The 21,354-nt window shown below is 40.5% G+C and overlaps 1 protein-coding gene across 1 annotated transcript in view; it reads left to right on the top strand.

Annotated features, from left to right (window-relative positions):
* The first annotated feature begins 8,287 nt into the window (after positions 1-8,287).
* The window catches only part of HTR1E (5-hydroxytryptamine receptor 1E), a 101,036-nt gene continuing 87,969 nt past the window's right edge, over positions 8,288-21,354 (top strand). The window contains exon 1 of the mRNA XM_012444303.2: positions 8,288-8,582. The gene's annotated coding sequence lies outside the window, so the exon portion shown is untranslated. The remainder of the gene's footprint in view (positions 8,583-21,354) is intronic.

The following is a 21,354-nucleotide window of genomic DNA, read 5'->3' as shown; positions in this document are numbered from 1 at the left end:
CCATTTTAAAGAACCCTGTGATTTGTCTACCCTACATGTACCCACCCTGCCAAATACTCCCAGGTCAAGAACCTGCTCCTTTAGTGACCCTTAGTTCTTCCTTCCCCCTGCACACATCCCACCCATTCCCATCAGCCAGCTTTCCCTGGAGCTCTATTAGCCCATCTTGTAACACACTGCAATAGGATGGAAAAGAACAGGCCTCAGTACAGACACAGGTTCAAGCCTCAGCTAAGCCACATTCCACCTGTGTGACATCAAGCAAATACCTGCGCTCCTCCTTTCCTCTGTCTGTAAAATGGAAATGACAATGTCCATCTCTTAAATTTGTTTTGATTGTGATGATTAAATATAACATACGTAAAGTACCTAGTATTTGCTCAACATGGTTTTTCTCCTGCAGGGAAAAAAAAAACCTCTACCATATTTTGTTAATTCTCAATATTTATTGTGTAACAAATATGTTGGGAAAGTTTAAAAGAAACAAAGGTTTAAATAATTCTCCAGCAGAAGCCAAGTCTGACAGATAGCAGGTGTTTTTCCGGAGCTTTGGTAAAAAGGTGTACTGCACATGGTTATTACATCTGCTAAATGACAAGGCCTAAACAGCCAGGCCAGTGGAAGCAGTGACTTGGCAATACCAAAGTCATACAAGAGGAAAAGCTTCCAAGGCCACAAAAAAGAATGGAGCCTCTTTCTCCCTCATACAGGTCAGTTAGAAAAAGCCACAAAAGATTAAAGGTCAAAGGAACATTTTCCTTTCTCTGAGTTGTGAATAGCTTTGGGTGAGTAATAAATTGAAAAGATTTAAGGGCAAACAAGTCCAAAAAGAAAAATTAAAAGTATCTTAGAGAACAACAAAGCTCAAAGAAAAGAATAAAAGAATATCCCAGGGATAAGCATGCTGATATGCAGTTTGAGAAGCTAGCCCACAAAACGCACATAAAGGCCAATGCCTAGGGACCCTCCAAAAAAATTTTATCTCCAGCTCCAGCTGCTGACTAGTTACTATGCTGGGTGGCTTGCAACATCCACAAATTTCACTCTAGGTCCAAAATTTAACTCTAGTACTTCTTTTATCTAGTTATGTAATTCAGAAATTATACCTAACCTCTTTCATGATCTCTGCTACCATTACTTTAATGCAGCTCTCCATCACTTCATGAATCAAAAGAATTAACAAAAGAGTAATGAATAATACTTAAAAGCCAATTTTGGGGGAGGTAATTAATTTTATTTTTTAATCAACAAATAATTGTACATATTCATGGGGTACATAGGGATGTTTTGATACCAACAATGCACAGTGGTATCAGGGTGATTAGCATATTCATCATCTCAAACATTTATCATTTCTTTGTGTTGGGAATATTCAGTATCCTCTTTCTAGCTATTTAAAACCATATAATATCTTACTGTTAACTCTACTCAAACGTCAATTTTTTAAAAAAATGATTTTAAAATATGGTTGGAAAATTCTCATTCAATAAGTATTTATTGAGCACCGCCTGTATACCAAGCACACTGCCCAACAGTAAAGTGTATAGTATAGTGCAGCATATTGTAGCATATGAATGGAGGGAAAAGTTACAGGTGACAATGAATAGGTATTTTCAGACTGAAAGTGATCAGAAAAGAGAAATCTCCAGGATAAGAACCCAGAAAAGGGAAGTGATATGGATAGCTTAAGAGAAACAGCATTTTCTACTTTGCCATCCTAGAGAGACAAGGGAAACCAATACAAGTACTACACTGGAGCTTTGGAGGAAGAACTTGAGACTTGTATAAAAGAACAAAATATTCTTGTGTGTTTTTCCTTGAGATCATGATGAATATGATTAAAATTTTATAATTCTGGATGCTAAAGAAGGAGAAAGAATTACTGATCCAAGTGTCCTTAAATACCAAGCCTAGTGCTTAAAAGTTCTTCCTTATTGAAATATTGGAGAATATATACCTAAATGTTTCTCTCCCGTTGTCCTGATTTATTTACATTTAACTATTTTACGTCTTTGGAATGTTGGTGTAACTTACAAATTATGTGAGGATTTCAAATTGTTTTCTTTATCCTTCTAGTTGGTCAACATTCCCAAGATTTTTAATGTATTATTCTTTTCATTGTTTTATGTTACCTTATTATTATGGGTTAAGTTTGTCTATATTCAAGACCTCTCTTTGTGCTATCTTTTCTATTCTTTTTAGATGTGTTTTTATGGTAATTTTTTCTTCTTTGAGACAGAGTCTCACTCTGTCACCCAGGCTGGGGTGCAGTGGTGCAATCTCAGCTCACTGCAACCTCCACCTTCACAGTTCAGGTGATTCTTGTGCCTCAGCCTCTGTAGTGGCCCATCACACCCAGCTCATTTCTGTACATTTTTTTTTTTTTTAGTAGAGACGAGGTTTCACCACTTTGGCCAGGCTGCTCTCAAACTCCTGACCTCAAGTGATCTGCCCACCCCAGCCTCCCCTAAAGTGCTGGGATTACAGGTGTGAGTCACCACACCCAGCCAGTATTCCCTTTTAAAAATTACTTTATCCTTATAATAGATTATACTACTTTATATAAGATAATTGTCCTCTTTCAATTAATTCCTTTTCAAAGTTTTCTTTACATTTCCACTACATTTGTAATGTAATGTCAGATAAACATTAGAACCTTCTATCCAATTCTCTCCATGAGGAAAAAAAAAAAAAAAGAATGCTTCAGTCTTCTTATCTGGGCACATATCTCCATTTACTCAAGTTTGCTTTTTACTCATTATTAGCATTGGCTGGGTCTACAGAATTTTTGATATTAGAGGTTCTAAATATAAGCAGCAATACCTACAGGGCACTCAAAGAAAGAAAAGTCAGGAAAGGCAATTTAAACATAATGGTACAAGAGACAGAAATACTGGCAGACGTGCATTCTAGAAGCCAAAGGTAGAGAAAGTTTAAGAAAGACTTGTGGTAAGCAATGCTAAAACTGATGAAGGGGACAAGAACTGAAAATCAACCTCTGAATTTGGGAGCTATTATGCAAAGTCACTGATAATTTTCCCAAGAAAAATTTGGTAGCATGACAAAGTCAGAAGCTATACTCAGTCTGAGGAGTGAGTGAGAGGTGGAAAGAAGAAATGCTGATCATGAATTATTTTTCTTTTCACCACATTAAACAGTAATGGTAAATAGAGGCAAAGATGATACAGATGTGAGAGAGATTCAAGGAAAAGGCAGGAGGACGAGAGGGTACAGGGAATATTTAGGCTAGAGAATCTCTATATGCAGGCCAGAAGAAAGGTGCCAGAAACCAGAGGCACAGACATTAAAAATAATCTGAGAAATGAATCGCCTTATTGCACAGTAAATAAAAAGGAAAAGATCATAGTAATAACTAACACCTATTACTTACTGTGTGCCAGCCACTGTGCCATGAACTTTAATTCACTGTCTCATGTGAGAAACCCTCATACAAGACGTATCATCCCTATTCTAGGATGTTGGAAACTGAGACAAATGTACAATAAGTTGGCCTAAGGTCACTCTGCTGTAAGTAGTGGAGCTGGAATCTGAACCCTGAAGTTTCACTCTAAAGTCAGAACACTTGATGACCAGCCTACATAGGAATGTCAAGTACAACGGTGAAAGGACGAAGCAGCCCTAACATCGATGAATCACCTCCCAAATCACCAAAGGCCACCAATGAACATATAACAAGGACTGCCAGCTTTGATTAGGACTCAGGAGTGGCAGAAACAAAGGAGTCCTTCATTACGAGGATGCCTATGCATGAATAGATGAGTCACTTTCACAAGCAGCCACCCTGTCCTTCCCACCAGTTGCCAGAACCTGATCTGCACACTGCTTGTTTTTTGTGCTTTCATGGTCTCCACTTGTAAGTTATTTATTTAATAATACAGGGGCTTGGGTACAAAAAAAATAGAATGAATAAGACCTACTATTTGATAGAACAACAGGGTTACTATTGTCAATAAATACTTATTTGTACATTTTAAAATAATTTATAAGAATATAATTTCATTGTTTGTAACTCAAAGGATAAATGCTTGAGGGGATGAATATCCCATTCTCCATGATATGCTTATTTCACATTGCATGTTTGTATTAAAACATCTCATGTACTCTAGAAATAGATATACCTCCTATATAGCCCCAAAAACGAAAAATTTATAACAATGAAAAACAAAAAAGAATAGAGGGGCAAAGGGACATAATTGTTTAGTCCACATGGTCACCTGTCCATTTGAGAAAAGGATTAAGCTGGTGAGTCCCCAGACGCACATGCACGGCACATAGTGATCACTCCCTGGAGCACAGAGAAGCAGGTTCTCGAGGGCAGGGAGACAGAAGGATTAGCCCTACACCAAGAGGGCCTACTCAGACTCTACACATCTTTCCAAAGCCCCAATTTCTCCACAGAGGCTTCTCTGCTCCTTCAGCTCCTTCATGTTGTCATTCATGTAAATGCCTTCACCTACCTTGGGTTTTAATGCCTTTAGAGAAGGGACCAAGTCCTATATCTCTTTCAAACTTCCAGGTTGGAGGTGTTCAAGAAATGGTTATTGAAAACTGATCAACTATTTCTACTCATGAGCAAGTGAGCAGCTTCTCAAGATTATTTTGATGAAAAAAATGTGTTATCATGAGCCAAGACCACTAGAGTTGAAGGTTTTGTTCCACCAAGTCTGCCTTAATTATTTCTTCATGGGAACAAATATTAGCACATGCCAACATGGAGGAAGAGCCAGTTTTCGGCCAGAGAGTAGAGCTTTTTCTCAGTGCAAGGCCACCTTGCCAACTGTTCGCTAAACAGTTTAGTCCTAAATAATGTATTCTAATCAATTAAGCTATATTCTAGTCAATTAAGCTAATCAACCTAAATTCATTATTTTGCTTTCCATATCCTAAGGTTGGTGAACACAGTTAGCCAATAGTATCAACAAATAAAACATTTTATAGTGAAAATGCCTTCATTCAAAAGCATTCCTGGAGATTGTTGTCAATTTAATAATTTATTCACAAATACTGTGACTCCCAGGCCCACCTCTACAGAATCCTTCCCTGGAATCCTTCCCAGTGGAGGAAGCCTGCTTTTTATTCAGTTGACATCAGGCTTAGCCATGTGATTTGGGTTAGCCAATGGAATGTGAGCATAAATGATTTATCTTATAATTAAGCTGAAGCTTTAAGAGCCATTGTGATGTTCCCCCATTACCTTCCCCTCTCCTATAAAAATGGCCTGGCTTCATCAGTCTGGATCCCCAAATGGAGCTGCAAGCAATCCACAGCTAAATCCTTTATTAGCAAGCCACTAACTTTTACCATACCAAGCCACTGAGATTTGGGGTTTATGCTTGGTTACCAAAGCATTACTTCCTGAAAGCTGACAAAAGTTGAAACCTACCTGTAAACATTTCATTCTCTCCCTCTGGACTTTGCCACACCATAGACATAAAATGCAATTTGAAGCTCAGTCCTTGAAATCAACAATAAAATGAGAGAAGAACTATGTCACAGTGTTGTTGAAACTGTTTAGTGGAATACCGTATGGAGAGCACCTGGGATGGTGTGAGCTCAGGAAATGTGAGCTCCCTCCCCACCATAATGCCTTCCCTTCATGTTTTATTCCCACTTCCATGGTAGAGGTAGAAAATGACAAACAATGTCAACCAGAATCTTGATTCTTCTCTGTGTGGTGTGATGAACAAGTTATACACATTTCCTGCCTCACGAAACTTACACTCTTACATCTAGCAGAAAAATGTACCATGTGCATGCTTTCTTCCTCATCTATCAATGTGAAGTTCCAGCATCCAAGTGAAAAATTAACAAATGTAATTAGGATTGTATTGGGGATGGGGAAATCCATTGCTCATCATTTTTCCCTCTCCCAACCACTATCAACCACCCCACCGCCCATACACACACCACTGTCATTACCACCTCCAGCAATTACTCCCTGGTCCTAAACCCTGGATTAGATTGCCCACCTTTATGCTCCCATAACATCCTGTACTTCCCCTTCTCCCAACTATTACTCTGGAATGGATTTCCTAGTTTGGGGAATCAGTCTTGCCACTGAGAGAATAAACCGTCTCTTCTTTATTTTAGTCCTAGAAGTTGCCTATGCCTCAAACGTGGTAGATATTTATCAACATTTTTTGAATTAATGAATGAGTGGAGTTGATGAATTAATTTCTTCATAATGACTTTTGAACTCCCATTGCAAGTTGATGAATTTTTTATGCCAGATGGCCAGGGCTCTGCTCAATCCTTATAGTTTTTTAACTGACAAGGAATTCTCTATTATGAAATGGGGATGTGATTTACATATACCTACAATCTTAAAGCACTCATAGAGCCCATTGGAAATTCAAATGGGTAATCCACAAATTAAATTATCAGCTCTTGATTAAGAGAGCCTTAATTTTATTAAAACTGGTGAAATATATGCCAGAAGTTAATTAATAGCTTGAAAACAATCAGACACCTCATAAAGCTGAACATCTGCCAAAAAGTGGGTATTCTGAGGTATGTTCAGGATAGTTTCCAAGTGTATAATATTTGTTTCCATAGTTCCTTACATTGTAATAACCAAAGAAAGGTAAACCAATTTCAAAAAAAAAAAAAAAAAAAGAAATATAATGAACTCATTCCTTCATATTTTGGAGGAACTCCAAAGTTGCCAGAGTAGGACAATGTCCTTCCTTACTCTCTTGGGATGCCTAAAAAAAACCTTGGTCCTATAAGATTCATTTTTAAAATGAGGAATGATTCTTGTTCTGTTTATTTTTACATAACACCTTTATCATCAAACAAACTTCATGATGTGTCATCTTTAGTAAGAAAACATAATTCCACCTAATCCTCCTATTAGACTTCAGTCTACTTAAGCCTATTCTCAGTTTAATGGGATTAACAGAAGCAAATCACTATTCAAGACTGTAATTTACCAACCTTCCTCTCTCTTGTTCAGTGAAATTCCCCTGACACCCATCACTCAGTCCCTGCTGGCCTTGAAAGGCACTCCAGAAGGCAGGAGGAAGGGCACGCAGCCTTCCTTTTTGAACTGAAGAAGGGTTTCATTTGGTTTAGAACTGTCAAACTTCAAAAAAAAAAAAATCAATATCAGCCATAAGGCTACAAACAAGAAAGACAAGTGTGAGGGAGGTGTTTGGGGAAGCTACCCAGGTGGCCTACATGGTTTCCAAGGTCCTTTCAACTCTAATATTTGCGTAGCAGGCTGTCTACAGATCATACTGTCTCCCTAAGATTGTCTAGTTCATGTTACGGCTAGTTCGAACTGATTTTCTTTTTTACAATGGCAGGGACTATGTCCATGTTAAGCTTCAAGGTTGAGTCACCAAGCTCTCCACAGAGAATAACCAGCCCCTAAGGAAGCTTCTTTTAGCAATGCTGGGATTCTGTAAGTCCCTCCAGCTTAACTTTTCTGGACTTGCGGCAGCAGAACAACAAAAAGAACAGTCCCTGGCACCGTAAGAAGAGACAAGGCCCTCTGCCAACCTGAGATGGCACCAGGTAGACTTCCCTCAAAAAAAGGGGGGGGCAGGTCTTTCAGGCCCAACCACTCCACCCTCCACCTCCTTTTTTTCACTGCTTTCTCCCCTCTCCCCGCCTTCCACTTTGACCCACGCCAATTTTCCTCCACTTCTCCCTCACCCCTCCCTTGTAATCTCTCTCCTTGAGGTGTCCTATGGATGTTGACTGTAATCTCCCCTGGAGGAAAGCTGAGAAATGCACCTCCAGAGGGTCTGCCTGTTGGGGCCGCGTACAGAAAGCGTGCAAACCCGTCAGCTGCTCCCGCTGTTCCTCACTTCTCAACCCAGGCTCGCTACAGAAAAGGGGGATGGGGTCTACCCCCTTGTATCTATTCTCCCCTTCTCTGCCAGGGCTGTAGCCGACCAGGGGCTCCGGAGGCGAGTCCCTTGTCCACACCTCCAACCCCGCAGGCCGGTTTTATAACATGGACAGCCCTGCCCTCTAGTGTTTGCAACCGGGAGCCCTAAGGCACCATCAGCTCAAGAATTTCTCTTTTACAACCTAAGCAAGACCTGGAGCACCTCGGAATTGCGACACCCAGTTCACCACACCACCTGCCTTACCCCCAGGCTCATCTTTTCATCCCGCCCACCCCCTTCTCTATTCACGGAGTCCTGGGTGGCTGCGACCTGCGTAGATGATTTAACAGACTGCCCCTGCTCCTGCTCCTGCTCCTGCTCCTGCTCCTGCTCCTCCTCCTCTTCCCTGCTCTCTCGCCTCCTCTTCCAGTCCGGGCGCCCAGACTCGGCAGAGCGCAGCGCCTGCCACGCGCGGTGCCTTGGGCTGCCCGGCGCGCCGCGCTCCCAGGTTCTGTCTAGCCGCAGCCCGGCGGCCACTGGCGCGGGCAAGGACGCTGGCGGGGAGAACGCCCCGAGCTCAGCGTACCCCAGAATCGAGTGCTGAGAGAAGCAGTGCTTTATCCAGCTCAGAAGGAAAAGGAGCGGGTTCCGAGTGAGACTTCTGGAGCCAGCGAGACGCCCCAGTTGGCCCAGTGCGGCGCGGCTGCACGCACCGTCCACAAGGTGAGGGGCGCACACCTTCCGGGACGACCTTGGCTTCCCTCTTACCCCGACCCACTCCAGGGACTTCAGCTCTGGCTTGGGGATGTTTAGCAGCTTTGAGGCGCAAAGGCAGCGGGAGGTGGGGTGCGGGGTGTCAGAGGGAGACTATGAGGGTCGCCCAGGCACTGTGCCTGCCTCCGGACTCAGTACAGAGCGCGTTTCTTCTTCAAACAATTCCTCAAATAGGTGAACCTGAGAATCAACATTGTGTGTAACTGTGGTTTGAGCATTTTATCATGCTTCCTTGCAAAAGGATTAGAGCTTAAAGATTAAATGGGTATGGAACGGTTGCTGGGGTGTGCCCGGGGGAAACTTGAGTAGAAATCACAGGGAGGTGGTGTGCTCCAGGGACCCCAGAAGGACGATGTGATTTCAAAGCCAGCTGATTGCAAATCCTTTGATTAGAAAGGATTGCACGGTTGCTCCAGCCCTCAGAAAATAATGCTGTGCTCAGTCCTGATAAATAAAATACCCAGGTGAGGAGGTTTGTGGGGGGCAGGCTCACTTCTTTTTTATTTACAAAATAAATCTTGGAAGTAAGAGTTAAGATGGGAAGTTTGATCTTAAGCCATCTCCAACCAATACTGCAAGGTGAGACACTGACCGCCTACCTAATGAAAATGAAAGGAAGTTGAGGCTAAAGAGAAGTGATTCCAGCTCCTATCAAAGGACCATAGTGATTTTGCGCATATATATATATATATGTATGTATGTTTCTGCCTGTGTCCAGTTTTGGAAAAAGGACCCTATATTCAACCCAACGCTGCTTGTCCTTGAGTTAGAAGGATAAGGCAGAGAATGTCAGCATCCGAAGGTGCTTCTTCCTAACCTTTCTTATTGTCCTTCCTTGCCTCCTGCACCAAATCTCTTGGGGAGGGAGCAGCCCAGGAGGAAATAATAGATCGCCAAACGGGTTGGGGAAGCAGTGTTTCTTCCAGAATAATTTAGGCTCATTTTATCATTCTTATGTTTACCCTCAAAGCCCTAAGCAGTACATCATTCTAAGCTGAACTTAACATTGCTCCAGAGTATATATTTGCCATATTTATACAGTAAGACACAATATGCATAACCTTAAACAGCCAGATGCACTTGTGAGTCAGGGGCTTCCCTTACTTAACCCTGTGCAACAGGCGCAAAGCAGGCACCTGGGTCTGATTCCCTGTGCAACCTCCTTCACGAGGAGCATATTTGAAATACCTTTGAAATACAGAGAAGATTGAGACAGCTTTTCTCTCTGGTAGAGTTGTTTTCCTGCTGAATTAAATGAGATGACCCTGTCTTCAACAAATAAATGAATGGAGGCGTTTGAGGCCCATTTAACAAATGCACAAAATATACCTCCTGCCTTTTTTCTCCCTTCAGAGATTTAGCCTCTAGCCCACAGAGTTGTGATGATGAAGCAGACCTCCTAAGTGGGACTCAGCTCAGTTTCTGATCATATTGAAAACAAAGTGTGTTGTTTATTTCTAAAATTGCATAGCACCACTATTTTGCTGCATAGAGGTGGGAGAAGTACTTCTGCCCAGGTATTTCATCACTAAGAGAGCTATATAGAGAAACTCAGTCAAATCTCGATTCATCATTGTTGATAGAACTTAACTATTGTGTCATCATCACCTGATATGGGCTGCAGAAGCTCCAAGGATTGCTATAGATCTCAACTGAGACTTCTAATGACAGAGCTAGAAAAGAGCCTTTAAAAATGTGGCCATGACTCTGGTCATTCGGTATATGCATGTTCAAATATTCTTTTAGGTGATTGTTTTCACTTCCATAACAATTTCCAGGGATGAAGACTTAGCAGATTATTTATATAATGAAGAGTATTCAAATTAACAATGTGTATCCACCAGCTGACAAATTTTAAATTCCACAGAAATAACATCACAAACATAGTAAGTTCAAGTTTTCATTCTTTCCGCTTCTGCCGTGATGACTTCATTCAAGGCATAGTCCCAGACCAAGTTCATGGAGACTCATGTCTCTCAACATCTGCCCAAGGGAATTGTGTCTCCCTTGCAACTCAACATGATGTCACCTTTGTTAGCCATTCTGGTGTCTATATAAAAGATTTCCTTCCCATTTCTTCTTATTGATGCCTGGTCAGCAGCAATCATGTAAATAAAGTTTCCATTGTTTTGAGGAAAAAAACAAAGTCAGGGATTCTCAGAGGTGGTACCTAGGAAGAGACGAAATCCAGGACACATCTCTAGTCCAGATAACACTGCAATACATTTTCATTTTCTGCTGCGTGATAGGGTTATTCTTGAAGACGGAGGTAGGATGTATCATTTGCAGCACATTGTCCCCACCCGGCTCAAACACCTCCCATTGCCCAGGTGGGGTCAATATGCTACCCCCACCACCAAGATACCAAGGCTTCAAATGAAAATTGGATCTCCACCAGGCATGATGGCTCACACCTGTAATTCCAACACTTTGGGAGCCCAAGGCAGGAGGATCACGTGAGTCCATGCGTTCCAGACCAGCCTGGACAATACAGTGAGACCTCATCTCTACAAAAAGTTTTAAAATGAGCCAAGTATAGTGGTGTGCACCTGTAGTCCCAGCTACTTGGGAGATTTAGGTAAGAAAATGGCTTGAGCCCAGAAGGCCAAAGTTGCAGTGAGCCAAATTCATGCCACTGCACTCCAGCCTAGATGACAAAGCAAGACCCTGTCTCAAAGAAAAAGAGAGAGAAAGAAAGGAAAAGAAAGAAAAAGAAAGTAGGTCTCTTTGCAGAAAGCCTCAGGCCCTGAACTTTTGTATCATCTTCTCATTAATCAAGTATCCGATTCCCTACATCTCACTTTTACTCACAGGTCATTTTTTTCATGTTTGTTTTTATTGCCCACCTTGAAATTATATTTCTACACCACCCTTTAAAAGTGAAAGATCAAATCTAATATTCCAATATTGGAAAGCATTCCCTCTATTTCTACAAGGTTATTTACACACAAAAAAAAATAAGCTTGAGACTGCCCAAAAGCTGAATTTCTACCAAGTAGGAACTTACTTTTTATGCCACAAATTATCAAGGCCATTTCAAGGCAGAGGTGAGTTTAGTATTTCATGCTTTATACTCCTTTCTTCTCCACCTACCAGATTTTTATTATGTGTGAAATTATATGAACATAAACCCCAGGAAACATTGAAGATGAGTATGCCATAGTAAGTGACGAGACGACAGATGAACAGAGAAGAGAAATGGGGCAGCAGCACTTTAGAGTGGCTTGCTTCTCCTGTTTTTTCCTCCCTGAATCATTTTCTAGAGCCAGTATTGGGGCCCCTAAAATTTGGGGCTTAGGTCCATCAACTTAACAAAGTTCATCTTCCTGGAGATAAAACGATTTTCATCACAATCCCAGCTACTTTTCATTTGTTCCCACATTTTGTGGATTAAGAAACTGAGAACCAGAATTTATAGAGATCATTCATTCAATTGGCATATTTTCTGGATTACAACAAATTGGTAAAATTCTTGAGAATCCTCTTTCTAATACAGATTGATTCTAATTTTGTCTTTCATTTTTCATTCTCTTATTTTGTCTCACCCACTGTGGATTGCCTGGTTTACTGCAGTCCTTAGCCAAATAGGTGTCAGTGTTTTTATTCCATTTTTGCATTCCCTTAAAACATGTCACATGAAAAGTACAAATAGCCAGTGGGATACTTTAATAGGTTTATTGTTAGTGCTCTCTCATGTTGATCAATTCTCAACATAAGCAGTTGTAGGATTAAGAAGACAAAATCCTTTAGAAGAAGCTATAAAACCTAATCCTTCTGCATCTGGATCATTTTAAGCTACAAGTTGTAAGAGGAATGAGCATCTCTGGATTCGAGTTATCAGTGCAGACCAGATGGGAAGTCTTTATGAAATCTGGTGTGAGAAGGAAAGCATTTTATAGCAAGAAAAAAATATTTTGAGAAATAGCTACCAGCACCAGCAGCAAGCAGTTCTGAAACTCTCAGGTCCTGCTAATGATCCCACCTACCTAACGTGCCCAAATAAAGTAAACCCAGACCCTATGATAGTCTTTCCTCTGATACGGCTGTTCTTTATTGCTTTATCAGATAATGAGCATGTGGTGATATTTCTAAGAGATTTGGGAAGGATCTGACTCAAACATTAAGGTATAGGTTTTTGGAGGGATAGTCTACTCACGAAAGTTAAATTTGTGTCAAGATTCACATTCTTGGGAATTGAAGATAAGCCAGAGTGTCTTTTTGGAGTAAACACCAAATAGATGGTGAGATTCATAGGGAATAATTCCCAAAAAGTGACTTTAGCTACAATATCCTAATAATGTACAGAGTTATGAGTTCATTCATCTGCACTGGTAGGGAAGAGAAAAGGAAGAAGGAGGTGATATACTGGGTGTCTGCTATGTTTCAGGAACTAAGGTAAGAGCTGCACATACATTCTTTTATTTAATACTTACAAAAGCACTTCAAGATATTATTGGCCTCACCATTCAATCATTCATTAAAAAATTATATTTGTCATCAAACCACTATCCTGCTGTCCTTTTTAGAGAAGTGCCAAAAGCTCAGAGTGAGTGGCAGTGAACTCACCTGGGAAAAACCGGAGAGAAGGTTTGAGAAGTGTGTGTGAGTCGTGGAGAGGAGCCTATGAGATTGGACTTTACCTTCAGGGGAATCATTAAAGAATGTTGATATTTTGTTTTATTTGAGACAGAGTCTCTCTGTGTTGCCCAGGCTGGAGTGCAGTGGCACAATCACTCTGGCTATAATATGGAGTGGAAGAAAGTGGGCCTGGTAGAGGCAATGGCCACAGTGAGAGCCAGAACCAGGCAGTAACGGTTGACATGGAGAAAGAAAAACAGAAACCAGATGAATTTGGGCTATAGGAGAAGAAGAAAATGATGTGTTGAGATTAAATGGATGTGAGGAGTGAAGGGAAGGACTGAATGCAGAACACTCCTAATTTCTAAACCTGGTAGATGATGTTTCCCTTCACCATGACTGAGAACACAGGAGAGTGAATAAGAACATATTTATTGCATCTCAGAAAGGCTAAAAGGATTGCCTAAAGTGACTCCAAATCTGTGCTTCTGCACAGATTATTTTCTCACTGTCTCACATAGTTCTCACTAGGCCCCTTTCTCCTACAACAGCCCCCATCCCCACCTGCAAATGGTAAGGGGTAGCCACCTAAAAAGGAATATGATACTCCATATTTCCTGAACTGTTGACCTGTGAATCATTTGCTTTTCCCCTCAATTTCGTCTCCTTTTAGCAGCACAATTACAAAATGAAGGAGATGATGATGAATCAGCTAAAACTTTGTTTTACCTTTTAGATACAAGATAGAATTCAGGGGAAATGAATAGACGTAAAGGAAGTAGAATTTGTAGAAGATAGTCTTTATCTGGCCGATTCAAGAGGACATATCCAGTTAACAAAATGTTCGGAAAGGCAGGTTCCAACCCTTCATGGAAGATCTAACTGTATCTGAAAATACAAGTAGACTGTCCATGCAGTATGTTCTTTGCATCATTAGAAAGTGATTAGGAATGCCTTTGGGGCATACGTCAGGTTGGGTTCTCAAAGTAAGAGGCTCTGAGATGGGGTTTAATATGCAGGATGTTTATTAGGAAATGCCCTTGGGAACCACACTGACGGAATAAAAGAAGGAAGCAGGATTGGGTTAAGCTGCAAAATGGGCCCAACAACACTCACAGCTGACCCCATGGTGAGCAGCTTTGAGCTAAAATGATCCAAGAGAGTTGTCCCAAGACGAACCAAAATAGGAGGTCTTCCTTCCTCGCATAGTCACTGAGTGTGGTCTTCAAGGCATGATCTTGGGGGAGGCAGCTTTCTGCAGCTGAGGACATTCCTAAAGGGGCTGTCAGCCGAAGACTGTTCTGACAGCAATCCCAACAGCTGTGGCTATGGTGAGAGGCAGAAATCTTAAGAAACATGTGGCCCCTGGATGAAGAACTTCTCTTAAAAGGGTAGAGAAGGTATAGTGATAACTTTCTTCAGTGAGAACTTTTTAGATGATCATCAAGAAATTGTGTGTGTGTGTGTGTGTGTGTGTGTGTGAGAGAGATGGTATTACTTTGATTTAATTAATGCTTGAAATAAACTACTATAGCTTTCTCATGACTGAACCTGCATAACAACTGAAATACAACAAAAAAACTGCTCATGAAAAACCTCCCTTTACTATTTCTGCTTATTCAACTCAGTGACAGTATCCTGCAAAGAAATGTTATGCTGTACACTTTTCAAAAAGGGGCTACATTGAAGAAGGCAGAGCAGACTCTGCCAGGAAAACTCCTCTCGCATCAGACAGCAGCCCTGTGGCTAAAGTTGATGCCTCTGACCTGATGATTCATTGTCTTTGCCTTTGTTGCTGGGGCTGCTGCTTCTGGCTTTCACACACCTGTATTCAGTGAATACCTAGCAAGAGCCACTCCGCAAAGTTTTTATGACCTAGAAAGGGCAGAATTACATTCTGTTTTCTGCATCCATCCCAGCTCTATTCCTAGATGCAACTTACTTTCTCCTTTTCTTTGACTCCTTTCAGAAATAGTTTTGCTGTCTGCAAAAATATCATTATTAAAGAAACATGGGGTTTTTTAAGCATGCCATTGGCTATTTGACCTTCGTTGTCTTAATTTTCTGTGACGTTCTTATTCCAGTTCTCCAGTTCGCTTCTCTTGTTTGTAATTTAATGTTCTCCCTCATTTTGTTCTTATCATGACCCGAAATAAGTTATTTACCCAGTCTGCACCCCAGTTTTCATATCTCTAAAATGGAAATAATAACTCCTGCCTTAAATACCAACTGGAAGGAGTAAAGAAAGATTGATGCTGCATAGGCTGTGAAGAAATTATAGCTGTTATTACAATTACTGTTTTCTTTTTTAATAATTTAATCATTTATTTTTAAATCACTAAAGCAGTATAATTGGGGTGTTTGTAATACAAAGGATAAATGTTTAAGGTGATGGATACCCCATTTTCCCTGATGTGATTATTACACATTGCATGCCTGTAGCAAAATATCTCATGTACCCCATAAATATGCACAGTGTACCCGCAAAAAATAAATATTTTTTTTTTTACATTATTGTTCCTGTGAGAGGAATTGTATAAATAATCCCGGCCTCAATTTAGGTGAAGTGTATGGTGCTGGCCTTGTAGAAAATAAGGAGAAATAAGTACAGGCTGAGTTCCACTGCCCTGAACTCTGTCGACAAGATTTGTTCTCTTTTAATTCCTAAACTTTGCCTCAGTTCAGCTACGTCCTCAAGACCCAGAGCATGCCCTTGAGTGCTACCTTCTCCAACCATGAATCCCCAAACTCTGAATCCACTGACATATTATTTCTTTAAGCATGCAGGAGAAGAAACCGGCCCCAGTCTGTCACTTAGGAGTTCCATTTGCAGTTGATTTGCACCCAGAGAGTCACATGAATTCTGCATACTCTATAATGATGCTTCTCACCCCTTAGTGTGCAGAAGAACCACCAGGAGTCAAACTTCAGACTCCTGGCCCCCACCTGCAAAGCTTCTAGTCAGTAGTGTGGGGTAAAACCATGGATTTGCATTTTTAACAACCTTCCAGGTGATGCTGATGCTGCTAATCTATAGACCACACTTTAGGTAGCATCGATCTACAGGGTTCTGCATGATGTGCAAAAATAAATGTTTATTACAGCCCCATAAACAAAAGGCATGTAACAGAACTTACTCTCAGAGAACTAGCACTGATTATAGACATGTCATCTTTAAGTAAGAAAATATATTGCAAATATTTTATTACCAGAATTTTCTTTACAGGGAACTCAAATTGCCTTTGTAAATGAGTAAGAATATCACATCAATGAGCCAAGGGTCAGCTGAAAATTTACCAAACGTTTATAAAATTCAACATATATCCATAATTTCTTTAAAATTCTTAGAAAACTAGGAATAGAAAAGAACAGTTTTTCACAATCAGGATATCCTTCTCAAACAATTGTCAATATGCTATTAGTAAAACACAATCGGGATACAAGAGGGATGCCTGCTATTACCAACATTATTTGACACTTATCTGAATGTTATAACCAATGTAGTGAAAGGAAGGAAGAGGAAGAGAGGAAGGAAGGGAGGGAGGGAGGGAGGGAAGGAAGGAAGGAAGGGGGAGGAAGGGAGGAAGGCAGGAAGGGAGGGAAGGAAGGAGAAATAAGTGTTATAAATATTGGTCAGGGAAAAGCTTTATTATTAATTACATATTGAATAATTAGCTACTAGGAAACTCAAGTGGATAAATAAAAATGCCATTAGAAAGAATGAGAGAACTCAGTAAGGTGGCTTCCTACAATCGCTTGCCTGGTTAGCAACAATGTAATCATAGGGATTTATATCATGCTTGTACACTGTTGGTCAGAAAACGTGCCTGAGAGGTGGAAAAGATGCTGTTGGCATACAAGAAAAATTGGAAAGGAAAGCCCACCTCATCTGAGGAAGATAGAGGAAGAATAATCTGCAGAAAAGGACTCCATATTCCAAAGTCATCCGTCTGAATTCAGTACTTATCCTTACATGACTTCTGACAGTGTAGTCTGTCATTGTAACTAATTCTTTCCTGTGAATTATAAGTGAACAAGAATTGTGTACCCACTTAGGTACCTTACGTTTTAAACTTCATTACATAGTGCAAACTTTAATGTTGAATCCTGCCCTCATCAAGGAATTATTTTACCTGACACCAGCATTTGAAATAGAGTAATCCATAAATACTATCCTACCATATGGTTCAGCATAATTTAAGTAAACATTCAAGGAAGGAAGCATGATTTCCTCTTCTATTATGCTTTCATCTGAATTGTTTTAACATTCCTATCATTCTTTCCCTCTGAGCCTAATTCAGTTCCTTACACAGAATGCCAAGAAATCAAGCATTAAATATGTAACTTAATTTACAATTAGCAAATAAATCATTTACAATATACATTCATATTGGCAAGCATATTTTATTTCATAGATTGTAAACTGGTAAAATAATGTAATCTCCTCACCCTCTCTGCAGCACAGCAAGCCTGTTTCTAAGGCCAACTGAGGCTTTACTTGGTGTCTCAGGCATTGGAGAACCAGAGTGTACTGACCCCAGGGTTTTGTGACTTACATATAAATGAAGCATCTTACCAAGAAGGGATGAAAAATGACTTTAGAGGAAGCAAAAGTCTCAAAGCTCACAAGACTTGATTAGTTTCAGCTTGGTGACAGAGGCAATGCTCTTGTGATGCAGATGGAATAATTTTCTCCAGCACAAAAGATGTCCAGCCAGGTCCCATTGGTTTCGAGATAATCTCTCACATTGCCTTAAGTGTACTGGATGCCCTGTCTCAGATTTATGTACCATTAACATGCATTTAATTAATAATTAATGATTACAGATTATTACCACATATTTCTGTTATATTAAAATATGTGATATTTGTAGCTATGTTTTGCCTGTTTAGTAAAATGAGTCTGAATCTAAGGGTGAGAGGATCTACCCACAGCCAGGAGGATAGGGTGTTAACCCATGCCTGTTTAAATATATTGCATCTCATGAAATGCCCTCCAACGAACAAATTGACCTGTCCTGTGGATGTCACCCAACCTCCCGCCAGCTTGCTCAGGGCTTGCTGAATGTACTATGAGTGCCACGGTACTGGCATGGAGGTGAAGCACAGGCTCAACTCCATGGACCTAGAGTCAGAGGGCCTGGGTTGATACCCCATGAGCTGCATGGTCTGCAGTCATTACAATGGGGACAATAATACATGCCCTGTCTACTTCAACCTCCTTTAAGGGAAGTTTCTCAAAGCAAATTACGCTATTGTGATTCATTCTCACCTGTGATTTCAAACTGCAGCTTGTGTTATACTCCTAGGGAGTAACACAGCATGAGGCTTAAGCCCAAGCTCTGGAGTCCAGGTTTATATCCCAGCTCTGCCATTCGTTAACTGCTTTCACATCACCAAACCTCAGTTTCCTCATTTGTTAGGGCTCGCATAACAGTACTATGTCATAGGCTATTAGGAGGATTAAATATGTATATTCATTATCTATTGCTAAATAATGAATTACCGAAACCCTAACGGCTTAAAACAACAGGTTTTCATGATCTATTTTATCATAGTTCTATGGGTTGGGAATCTGGGTATGGCTTAGCTGGGTCCTGTGGCTCAGATCTCTCACTCACAGGCTGCAAACTTTCAACCAAGACTGCAGACATCTCAAGGCTCGACTGGGGAAAGAGATGCTTCCAAGCTCACTCATGCGGCTGTTAACAAGCCTCAGGTCCCAGCTGGCTGCTGGCTGGAGACATTCTTTTGCTACCACATAGGGCTACCAACAAAGCAGCGTGTTTTACCAGATGATTGCTTTCCTTGGAGCAAGGGCTAAGATTGAAAGGTGCCAAAATGGAAGCCACAGTCTTTGTAACCTCATATCAGAAGTGACGTCCCATGGCTTCTGCTGTGTTTCTCATTAGAGACAAGTCACTAGTTCCAGCCCAACTTAAGGGGAAGGAATTACACAGTGGGAGGAATACCTAGAGGAATCAAATCGCTGAGAGTCATCTGAGACACTGCCTGCCACAATATGATAAGACATGAGAAGCTGTTTGATAAAGATTCAATTCAGTATCACCTGGTAGTTTTATCTCATACTAATGTTCTTAGACTGAAATTAGATAATCTATGTCAAAAAATTTGTAAAATATAAAGCTCTATACAATATCAAGATTTTATTGGTTTTATTAATGCTGAGAATCCAGTTCCACTTTATAGGTGGTGATGTAAGAACAGCAAGTCGATGATTAAGAGATGTGAATTCTACACCTTGCTGTGTGTGTGACCTTGGAAAAGCCATTTATTTGTTTCATACCTTAGTTATCTCATAAGAGTGATGATCATAACAGACTTACCAGGATAAAATAAGGTAATAGACGACCGTGCAGTATATTAACAATATTTTGGTCACCCACAAACCACATATATGATGGTGGTCCCACAGATTACAATGGAGCTGAAAAATTCCTGCAGCCTAGTGACATCATCGTTATTGCAATGTTGTTGTAGCAGAATGCATCGCCCATGTGCTTGTGTTGATGCTGGTGTCAACAAACCTACTGCACTGCCAGTTGTATAAAAGTACAGCACATACAATTACATATAGTACATAACACTGGCTAATGGTGATAAACAACTATGTTACTGGTTTATATATTTACTGTACTATACTTTTTTATCATTATTTTGGAATGTGTTCCTACTTAATTTTTAAAAAAAAGAAAAGAAAAGAAGTTTAACTGTAAAACACCCTCAGGCAGGTCCTTCAGAAGGTATCCCAGAAAACAGCATTGTTATTATAGGAGATGAGAGCTCCATGCATGTTATTGCCCCTGAAGGACCTTCCAATGGGACAAGATGTGTAAATAGAGACAGCAATACTTATAATCCTGAGCCTGTGTAGGCTGAGGCTAATGCATGTGTATCTAGTATGTATGCATGTATGTATGTATGTATATATTTATTTGAGACTGAGTCTTGCTCAGTTGCTCACGCTGGAGTACAATGGTGTGATTTCTGCTCACTGCAACCTCCGCCTCTCGGATTCAAGCGATTCTCCTGCCTCAGCCTCCCAGTAGCTGGGATTATAGGCACTCATCACCACGCCCAGCTAATTTTTTTGGATTTTTAGTAGAGAGGATTTCACCATGTTGGCCAGGCTGGTTTCAAACCCCTGACCTCAAATAATTCACCTGTCTCAGCATCCCAAAGTGCTGGGATTATAGGCATTGGTATCTTCATTTTTAACAAAAAAAAGTCTGAAAAAGACAAATTTTAAATTTTTAAAAATAGAAAAAAGTTTATAAAATAAGATTATAAAGACTGAAAATATTTTTGTATAGCTATACAATGTGTTTTAAGCTGTTATTGCAAAAAGAGTCAAAAAGGTTTAATTAAAAAGTTGTTGTTGTTTGAGACAGAGTTTCACTCTTGTCTCCCAGGCTGGAGTGCAGTGGCGTGATCCCAACTTACTGCAACCTCCTCCTCCCAGGTTCAGGCAATTCTCCTGCCTCAGCCTCCCAGGTAACTGGGGTTACAAGCATGCATCACCACGCCCAGCTAAATTTTGTATTTTTAGTAGAGACGGGGATTCACCATGTTGGCCAAGCTGGTCTCGAACTCCTGACCTCAGGTGATTTATCCACCTCGTCCTCCCAAAGTGCTGGGATTACAGGCATGAGCCACCATGCCCGGCCTAATTAAAAAGTTCACAAAGTAAAAAAGTTAATAAGCTAAGGTTAATTTATTATTGAAGAAAGGAAAATGTTTTTCTACAAATTTAGTGTAGCTTAACTGTGCAGTGTTTTTAAAGTCTACAGTAGTATACAGTAATGTACTAGGCCCTCATATTCGCTCAACACTGACTCGCTGACTCAACCAGAGCAACTTCCAGTCCTGCAAACTCCATTCATGGTAAGTTCCCTACACAAGTGTCCCATTTTTTTATGTTTTTACCATATGTTTACTGTACCTTTTCCATGTTTAGATACACAAAAACTTACCATTGTGTTATACTTGCCTACAGTATTCAGTACAATAACATGCTATCTGGCTTTGTAATAGATTGAAGCAATAGACTATACCATATAGCCTAGGTGTGCAGTAGGCTACACCATCTAGGTTTGTGGAAGTATGCCCCAGGATGTTCACA

This window comes from Aotus nancymaae, unplaced genomic scaffold (genome assembly GCF_030222135.1).
Source record: "Aotus nancymaae isolate 86718 unplaced genomic scaffold, 86718_ANA_hifiasm-v0.15.2.pri h1tg000040l, whole genome shotgun sequence".
NCBI classification, from domain to species: domain Eukaryota; kingdom Metazoa; phylum Chordata; class Mammalia; order Primates; family Aotidae; genus Aotus; species Aotus nancymaae.
This window is presented reverse-complemented; position numbering and strand designations above follow the sequence as displayed.